General features: G+C 34.5%; 1 long non-coding RNA gene across 1 annotated transcript; it reads left to right on the forward strand.

The window, feature by feature from the left end:
- Positions 1 to 253: 253 nt before the first annotated feature.
- LOC115231895 lies at positions 254 to 8,483 on the forward strand. The gene is made up of 2 exons (XR_003883559.2): positions 254 to 7,452; positions 8,220 to 8,483. It is a non-coding gene; the product is annotated as an uncharacterized LOC115231895 (long non-coding RNA).
- The last annotated feature ends 430 nt before the right edge of the window (positions 8,484 to 8,913 follow it).

The raw sequence follows: 8,913 nt of genomic DNA on the forward strand, positions 1-8,913 counted from the left end.
TTCATTACCTTACAAGTGTGTTGCTGTAGCAGGAAACTCTAGCAATCTCTTGATTCCCTATTGACATGTCATACAATAATTTTTTTCTTATATAGCTGTCAGACATCACTCAACAAATACAAACTATTCATCACCATAATCTTCCTCTATCTTTTTCCTTTTTTTTGGCTTTTTTATGTGTTCTGTAGACACACACACACACACAATATATATATATTATATATATATATATATATATATTATATATATGCATGCACATTTACACACACATACATTCACTTACACATCTATATGCATATACATACGTTGTGTGCATGCATGCATGTGTGTGTGTGTGTGTGTGTGTGTGTGTAAAATAATTTTTCTGTTTAGTTTGCTGTTGCTGTCCAACACTAAATATTTACCTCCAAAAGAGTAAAGCATCTATTTAATTATCATTGTCGTTCTGGAGTAAGTAATCATGAGTGTTGACTGCCTCTGTGATTATTTTGATGGTGTAACCTCTGAGGTTGTTTAGCTGGGTGTGGTCTTCCCTGGTATTATTTCAATAGGTTTTAGCTACTTGACTTTATTTCTGTGAGTGTGGGCTGCTCCTGGGGTTATTTTAAACTATTAGAGTTACTTTGTCATAATCAACTCTTTTCATTTGCACTTTACACAGACATACAACAGAGATAAATAAGACAACAAACAAAAGGGGGGGTTTTTTGTCTCTTAATTTTTTAGAATTAAAAGCATTTTCAGTATTTTACATTTATATGCTTGAAGCTGCTTGATCTTCTGTTGTCATCTGGTGTCTCATTCCTGAGTGTGTTCATCATACAGATTCAAAATAACCATTTCTGAACTTGTTCAAACCTGGTTTGCTACTAAGACAACCATTGACAATCAGAGATCAAACCAATCAAAACATAGTGTAGATGCAAATATTCCTAAGTATTTTCTTAAGAAATTGAAGTTAATTTGTTTGAAAAATTAAAATAGCATTAATCCATCTCAAACATTTAAATATTTTAGAGAAAAAGAAGTTATGAATATGTTAATCTCTTTAATACCAACACACCTGAAGCTGTCCTTTGTTCTCTGAAACAGATTTGTTGTTGTAAAGTAATCTAAATTAAAGCCTTCCCTCAAAATTTCATGTTAGCACATATTCCAAATGCCAGCTTCATAATGACTGTTATTGTTAGAAATAACTCTTCATTATTTTTCAAAATTAATTGCAACAAAGGCAATATATTTCAACATTGATGTGGTGGCAAAAGGATTAAATTTGAAATTAACCATTCAGAATGATGTTGACATCGTAGACTCCCAGCAGTAGCAAGGGTGAGTTGACTTAGTACATAGTCTGCAACATCTCAGGCATCAACCAGTAGTATTCTGTGGGTTATTATCGACAAATGTATTGCTCCCTATCTTATCAAAAGCAAGTACCAGAATACTACTGGAAATCTAAGCAGTTAACAATATGGCCTCCTACTTTGTCAAATAGCACTAATAATCACGTTTCTATATAGGTATGTATGTATATTTGTATGTAAATAATAGGTGTATAAGTAAAATGTATGTAAAATGTTCTTGCATTTTTACATTTTTTTTTTCATGCTAGAACAGATTACAGAAATACATATTATTGAGGTGTTGTTTACTGCCAGATACCCTTCCTGTCATTAACCCTTACCTATTTTTCAAGTAAGGGATTCTTTTTAATTCCCTATGTCTTTGAAAGTGCAGAGCTAGCAGACAATATGCTAACAGGGAATGACAACAAATTTCACCATTTTTTCATGCGTGCACACACACACACATAAACATTTGTACATAGAGTTTCCATCTAGCAAATTCAGTCACAAGGTATTGGTTAGCTGAGGCTACAAAAGAAAACACAGTTTAACTGAATCCAAAAGTACATGGTTGAGCAGTAAAACTTCTTAACCACACAGCCATGCCTGTGCCTATGTGAATATACGTATGTGTGTGTGTGTGTGTGTGTAATATTTATACACACATACATATATATATATAAATATATCTGCAATGTATTTACATACTTATGTTTGTATGTATGTATGTGTGTGTGAGGGAGGGTGAGCATGAAAAATGCTCTCTTCCACATTTCGACTTTTCGATTTTTAGGTTAAGCAACCTTTGTTCTGGTGATGTTGATATGGGAGGTCAGTGTTTGAATGTATTTGGGGGTGAGGATAGTAAAAGAAGAAAACAACAGTGAAGGGACTTGTTGAAACATCACTGGTATCATAAGCTACTCGTAAACATAAGTATGTGTATACATACTTACATACAAGCACATATATATATATGCATACATATATACATACATACCAGTACACACACAATAGTTATAATGATAATCTGTAGTATACTAGTTAACTACTATATTACTAGAATATTACTTGCTATGTTATAGTGTAGTAGAGCTATACAGATGGCTGTGTATACAGAGTAGCATCTTATCTCTGGCCATGTGCTTCATCCATGGTTGAAAATGGCTCAGTCAACATAGCTGCATGCGGTTATATATGCTGAATGGTTCTTCATTGTAAGTAGCTGTAGCACTGTAAAAGTCCAACTAATGCAGTGCTTGGTGTAAACCCTTTGTGGGTTTAGATGTAGCAACACGGTATCATCCCTATTTATGTTGCAATGACATTAGTAGTGAGGCCAGTATGTGGTAGTTAACTGCTCCCCCTGTTAACACTGATCAAGCATGCTTAATACTGAGGACATTCCAGCTATGACCTTCCTGTCATTTTAGAGGTATATGTTGGACTTTATTATCTAATGTGTCCTTTCTGAAGACAGTAGGTTGTGACTTGAGATAGATATGGTTGCTATTTCTAGCAGATGAAGTGACCACCTAGAGGTAAGGTTGGACCAAATAAGGGTGTGTGTTACAGTGTCTTTTTTTTTTATACAGTCTCTATTAGTGTACATACTATATAGTATAGTTGACTACTACTGGGGTAGTATAGTAAGATGCAATGTGGTTAATTATAACCAACTGATAAATGTGTTCATAACTCAAGTCATTTATTAAAAGCAGGTGTGAATATGTGTTTAGTATAACAGTAAATGTGTTTAGCATAATATCAGAAGTAGTTAGTTTAACATACATGTTTTGTAAAACAGAAAATGTATTTATGAAACCTTCAAACATGTTTAGTATAACACTGAACATATTTAGTATGATACCAAGTTGTTTGAAGATGGCTTGATCTTTGTAACTATATGTAGGTAACACACTACTAAAGGGTTCATTATTGTAAGTAGTGACAGCACTGTACCCAGTGTTTTGTTACCATGCAATGTTTAGAGTATTTTCAGATGTGTTTAGTCTAGTAGCAGATATATTTAGTATAAAAGAAAACATGTTTACTATAAAACTTAATGTAATTTTTATATGAATCTCTTAGATTAGAAATTACTGTGCATTGTATAACCAAAATGAGAGCACTAGTCCAAATAATCAGTGTATAATAGATAAGCTTTGTATGGCACAACTATGTTTAATATGTTCAATTAGTGTTTATTATAGCACCAAACACGTTTAGGGTAATACAGACCTTTTGTATAACACTGAAAGCATAACACTAACATGTTTAGGATAATACCAAACACATTTGTGATAAGAGTCAATATAACATGAAATGGGTTTGGTGATGATGATGGTTGATAAAGTACATTAGCAATAGCATTATATTACGGTTATAGGCAATAAAGTAACTTTGTTATTGGTCATTACAATGTATTGTTCATTTTCCATTCTGTGTCTTGTTGCATTTGGATGACATGGGAAGAGAGTTAATAGTAATGTCATATGGATGTTTCTTGAAATCATGATATGGTGATGGTTTTAGAAAACAACCAGAAAGAAACTATAATTCTTTACTTATAATTTAAACCATATAATTATTAACCCCAGGTCAGCCCTCATTGAGCATGCTGAAAGGTATTCCAGTCAACAACCATCCCAAATTTTATTGTGTCTGAGAGTAGAGTGTTCGGTGTATCTTTTATTTAACCCTTTAGTATTTAAACTAGCCATATCCAGCCCAAATATTCCACCAGTTTTATGTTCAACCAGACCAGATCCAGCCTCTCACACCTACCCTACAATGTGATTCTAAAATAATAATCACATCAATGAAATCTTAAAGCTATGAAACAATGCATGATGGGTTAAAATCAATGTGAATAAAGGAATATTACACTTGACAGAGGAATCTGAATGCTAAAGGGTTAAGATGGTATGATATGATATGAGGGTGATTTGGCTGCTATGTCACAGATCAAGCAAGTTTATAGAAGCTTCTTTGTTGGTAAGCAATATAGTGTTACCCTCATCATCTAGTGAAGTGTGTTTGGATTTGAATTTTATGTGAATCACTGAAATCTTTCATTGGCTAATGATGTCTCTAGTCATTGGATCTATACATATTAGCATTAATGCACTTCAGGAACTTTATGATGTTGGCCATTGACCTCACAGAGGTTCTTTTCCTCAGTATCATGTGTGCATATCACCATTGGTCAGTGACTACACATACACCATGCTACTTCCCTTGATTTCATTTGTAACCCTAGGCTGGGGGTGGGGATTGTCAGGGGCTATGCTTTGCCAAAAGACATTCTGTATTTGGTTCAGAACAGCTTATTTCCATATTTACCCTTATATCTAGAGGCCATTTCCTCACCTACCACTTGGAGACTTACATGGTAAGCGTTATCTCTCCCAATCCTATACCAGTAGTATTAAGCTCCCAGTAATTTCTGACTGTGGCTGTTCCACTTCAGTTCATTTAATCAGTAATACTCCTAACCCACTTTAAGAAGGACCCTTACAAAATCTCATTTGCCTTCCTCTTCATGTAGTAGTTACCCTCATCTCTTTATTCCTATTTACTTAACAACCCCTGGAGGAGAGAATGTCTTCACAAATGATTCTTACGTTTTCCATAATTTTATGTTTGCTGTTTTCTTTCCCATCATTTTTGTTTTGCTTCATTAATTTGCTTCTGTTTGTTTCAACTAGTGGGTTTCCTGCTCACAAGCCTTCACTCTGAGACAACCTCCTATTTTTTCAGTTTCTCAAAGGTTATGGTGACTAACCCTACAAAAAAAAAGACAAACAAAAGACCTTCATTCTTTTTGTTCACTTACTGAATAAAATAACAAAACTGTTGATCCTGTAGTGTATTTATTACATACTTTACCGATGACCCTTCATGACTCTAAACAATGACTTTCAACTGTTGACCTTTCATGACCTTCAACAGGTGCATACTTTAAAAACAATTGACAACCCTTTCACTCCTCTCTAATCTCAGCTAATCTTTATAAAATTCTGAAAGTGTCACCAACACTATACTCCCTTTAATAAATATTATTCAATAATTTTAATGTGTCAAAATGCTAAAACAATGTGCAAACTTGCCCAGTGACAATAAACAAAAAAACAATCATGTTTCTGCTAAATTCTTGAGTCCATGTACACCTGGAATTAATGAGGTCATTCAGGTGTGTATCTCATGGCACCATCCAATTTTTGTAACCATGAAGATGCTGTGCACTTAAAGTGTTACATTTGTCTAATTATATCCTTGACTCTTTAAGAACCATGCAACTGTTTCTAACAAATATACCTTTCTTTTTGTTTTTGTGCAGTGTGATTCCATTTGTGCACAGGTGTGCTTCACGTTCCAGGAAACATTGGTGATGAGCCCCATTCCCTCCAATAAATGCTCAGTGACCCTTCTTTGAAATGTGCTCTTCATTCTCTCACTCACCCTTCTGATATTTTAGCCACTTCACCATCCCCCCTATCACATGACTCTCTATGGCAGGTTACACAGCCTTGACCTGATATAGATCCTGGAATATTCTAAAATAAAGTTAAACTTGGTCCAGACATCAGAATATTCTTCAAATAAAATGACAGAGATTAAATGAAAACTCACTTTCTTCCTCTCCCTTCTCTCTCTCTTTCTCTATCATCCTCTCTCAGTTTCTCTCTTTAACTTTTGTTGTCACTACCTCTACATCTCTTTCTTCTACCCCCTTCAAAACTCTGTGTGTTGTGTATGTTTGTAATGTATATGCATGTATGTGTATATGTGCTTGTGAGTGTGTATGTGTGTGTGCCTGCATGCCTTAGAATTTATTCATTTCTGTTTATTTTTTTTTTATTATTAGTAAACAGAAAATATTTATTAAACCTTTCTTTTCTTAAACATTGACAATTTTCTAGTGTCAACAGATACACCTCTTTATCTAAATTCTCTCTCTCTCTTTTAATCTATTTATTTATCTATCTGTATATGTATATTTACTTATCTATAAATCTATTTATCCTTTCATTTATTCAACTATATAGCTCCCTACCTACCTATCTATTTATATATCAGTCTGTCTACCTAATTATCTACTTACCAACATATCTGTATGCCTTTCATAGCCATCTATCTGTCTACTTAACTACTTACCTACCTCCTAGAATCTATCTGTTTTGCTCTCTATCTGTCTATCTATCTATCTATCTATGCATCTATCAGTCTATCTATTCTACTATCATCCTACCTATCTCTCTAAAAATCGATCAGTCTATATATCTTCCTTTTTTTTCTTTCTTACCTGTTATTTCTCTATCAGACTTCTGTCAACCCAATCCCAGCTACCCTCATCGCCCTCTCCTCTCCATTTATTTACCTCAATTCACAAATCACACCTGTCCTCTCCACTCCTGTCCTGTTGACCTCTTCCACATTTGGTACATACTCCGAACCATGGAACATTTCTTGAGATGCAGTTATTGTATTTTTTTTTGTTTATATACATATATATATATATATATATATATAAACATATATATTTATACATACACACACACACACACACACATATATATACACACATACATATATGTATGTAATATATATATATATACATACATACAAAGAACTCATTTCTTGCTGATCCAATGCATGTGTGGAAGCAAGTCAAGAACCTTGGTCTAACCGGCTGGTTAACAACAGAATCTGGGCTAAACATTATACATTGAAGTAAATGGTGTTAACTTGTTGTTCATAGACTCATGGCTTGCGTTCACCGTTCACCGTGAAGAAGTTTTTTTTTTGTTTGTTTTTCTGTAGTCAAATAATGAAATGACTGGCAATAAAAATACATTTGTCTTTTAGTGTATGACATCTTTCCATTCACTCCATATTCATGTTCATTCATCAACATCAACAATGGCTGATTGTATTACCAATTCTGTTTTATTCTGGCTTCTGTCACCCAAGCCAGGATACATTGAAATCATAGGATGCAGCATGGTGGATGTGAAGTATTTTGGCAGATGAACTTACTGAATCAACAGTAAATATCACAAATGCTGAGTGGATGAACAAACAACTTTTAATGACCAGTTCGGTGAGAAAACTATTGCTATCATCTGTAGTTGTGGTATATGCAGAGGAGATAATTGTAACTAAAACCCAAGTCAAACCCATGCCACATCACTCAAAGTGGACATCTAGAAATTTGTTGGCTTAAGCAAGTTAAGCAACGAGGTGATGGTGATGGTGGTGATGATGACAATGACTACTGCTGTTGTTTGTTTTTGTGTTTTTTGCTCCAAATAGAAACTGGAAGAACTGGTAGAATGTCAGACAGAAATGCCTTACAGTATTTATTCTGGCTTTTAGTATTCTAGTTTCAGATTCCACCGATGTCACCTTTGCCTTTCATTCTTCTGGGATTGATTTATAATAAAGCACCAGTCTAGAGCTGTGGACTTGCAGGATCATTATAACATTGGATGGGGTGCCTTGTGGTATTGGGTTTTACTCTAACATTCTGGATTTAGATCCCTTTTGTGGCTTATTTGAGTGATAGACTTATTGCACTACCTAGTTTAATACTATCTCCTAGCTTTTGTATGTCTATACAGAAGTCCACTCTATTGCAGGCATTCAAGCCAGGTCTCCAGTTTAAATAAACTTTCTTTCCTCCCTCCCTCTGGTTTCACAGGCCCTAAAAAGGCTTATGGGTACAACTGCCCCTTCTTACCAGATAGTTAAAAAAAATTCACGATTTATCAAAATCAGTTTTTATTTTGACTTTCTTATTGTTGTTACTTTTTTTTTTATCTCAGGTCATTCCAGCTGTGACCATCTTTTTTCTTTTTTGCTTTTCAGATATGGTGTCTCTAGGATCACATTATTCAGTCAAAAGATGATAGACTGTGATTTGAGGAGTATTTGGCTACTATTTCTAACTGGTTGAACAACCATTTAGAGACTAATTTCAATAACTGTTTGTCAGTTTGAGACCACTAAAGATGTACTAAGAGTACCTATCATCCTTAGTGTTTGTATCACACTGAATTGTAGTAGATAAACCTGTTGATACAAGCTTAAATAGAGGCAATAAATTTATTCCATTTTACAGTTCATTTGATATTTCTGAGGTCAGGAATTTCTACACTTCATATTTTTCTTGTAACACACTAATATAGATTTTGATTCCTGAGGTATTTCAGTTTCAGCATTGCACACCAATAAAGCACCCATCAGTTATACAAGGATACAGTATCTCTTTTACCCATTTCTAACCCTAACCCTACTTATAAAGGATAAAGGTCCCCTTTGGTCATTCATGACCATAGGATTGCACATAAAAAGTTCCCCTCCAAGGCACAAGTCTGGGCAAGGTTGTTTTATGGAAGACCACCAGTCACCCACGCATACCAGTCTCCCCTCTCCATGCCACCAATGCTATCCAAAAGGCAAAAGCCAATACAGCTTAGTACTAGTGACATCGCAACTCATTTTTACAGTTGAGAAAACTGGAATAGCATGAAAGTAAATAGAATTATAAGTTCTCCCTGTA

Source organism: Octopus sinensis, linkage group LG2 (genome assembly GCF_006345805.1).
Source record: "Octopus sinensis linkage group LG2, ASM634580v1, whole genome shotgun sequence".
Classification (NCBI taxonomy): Eukaryota; Metazoa; Mollusca; class Cephalopoda; order Octopoda; family Octopodidae; genus Octopus; species Octopus sinensis.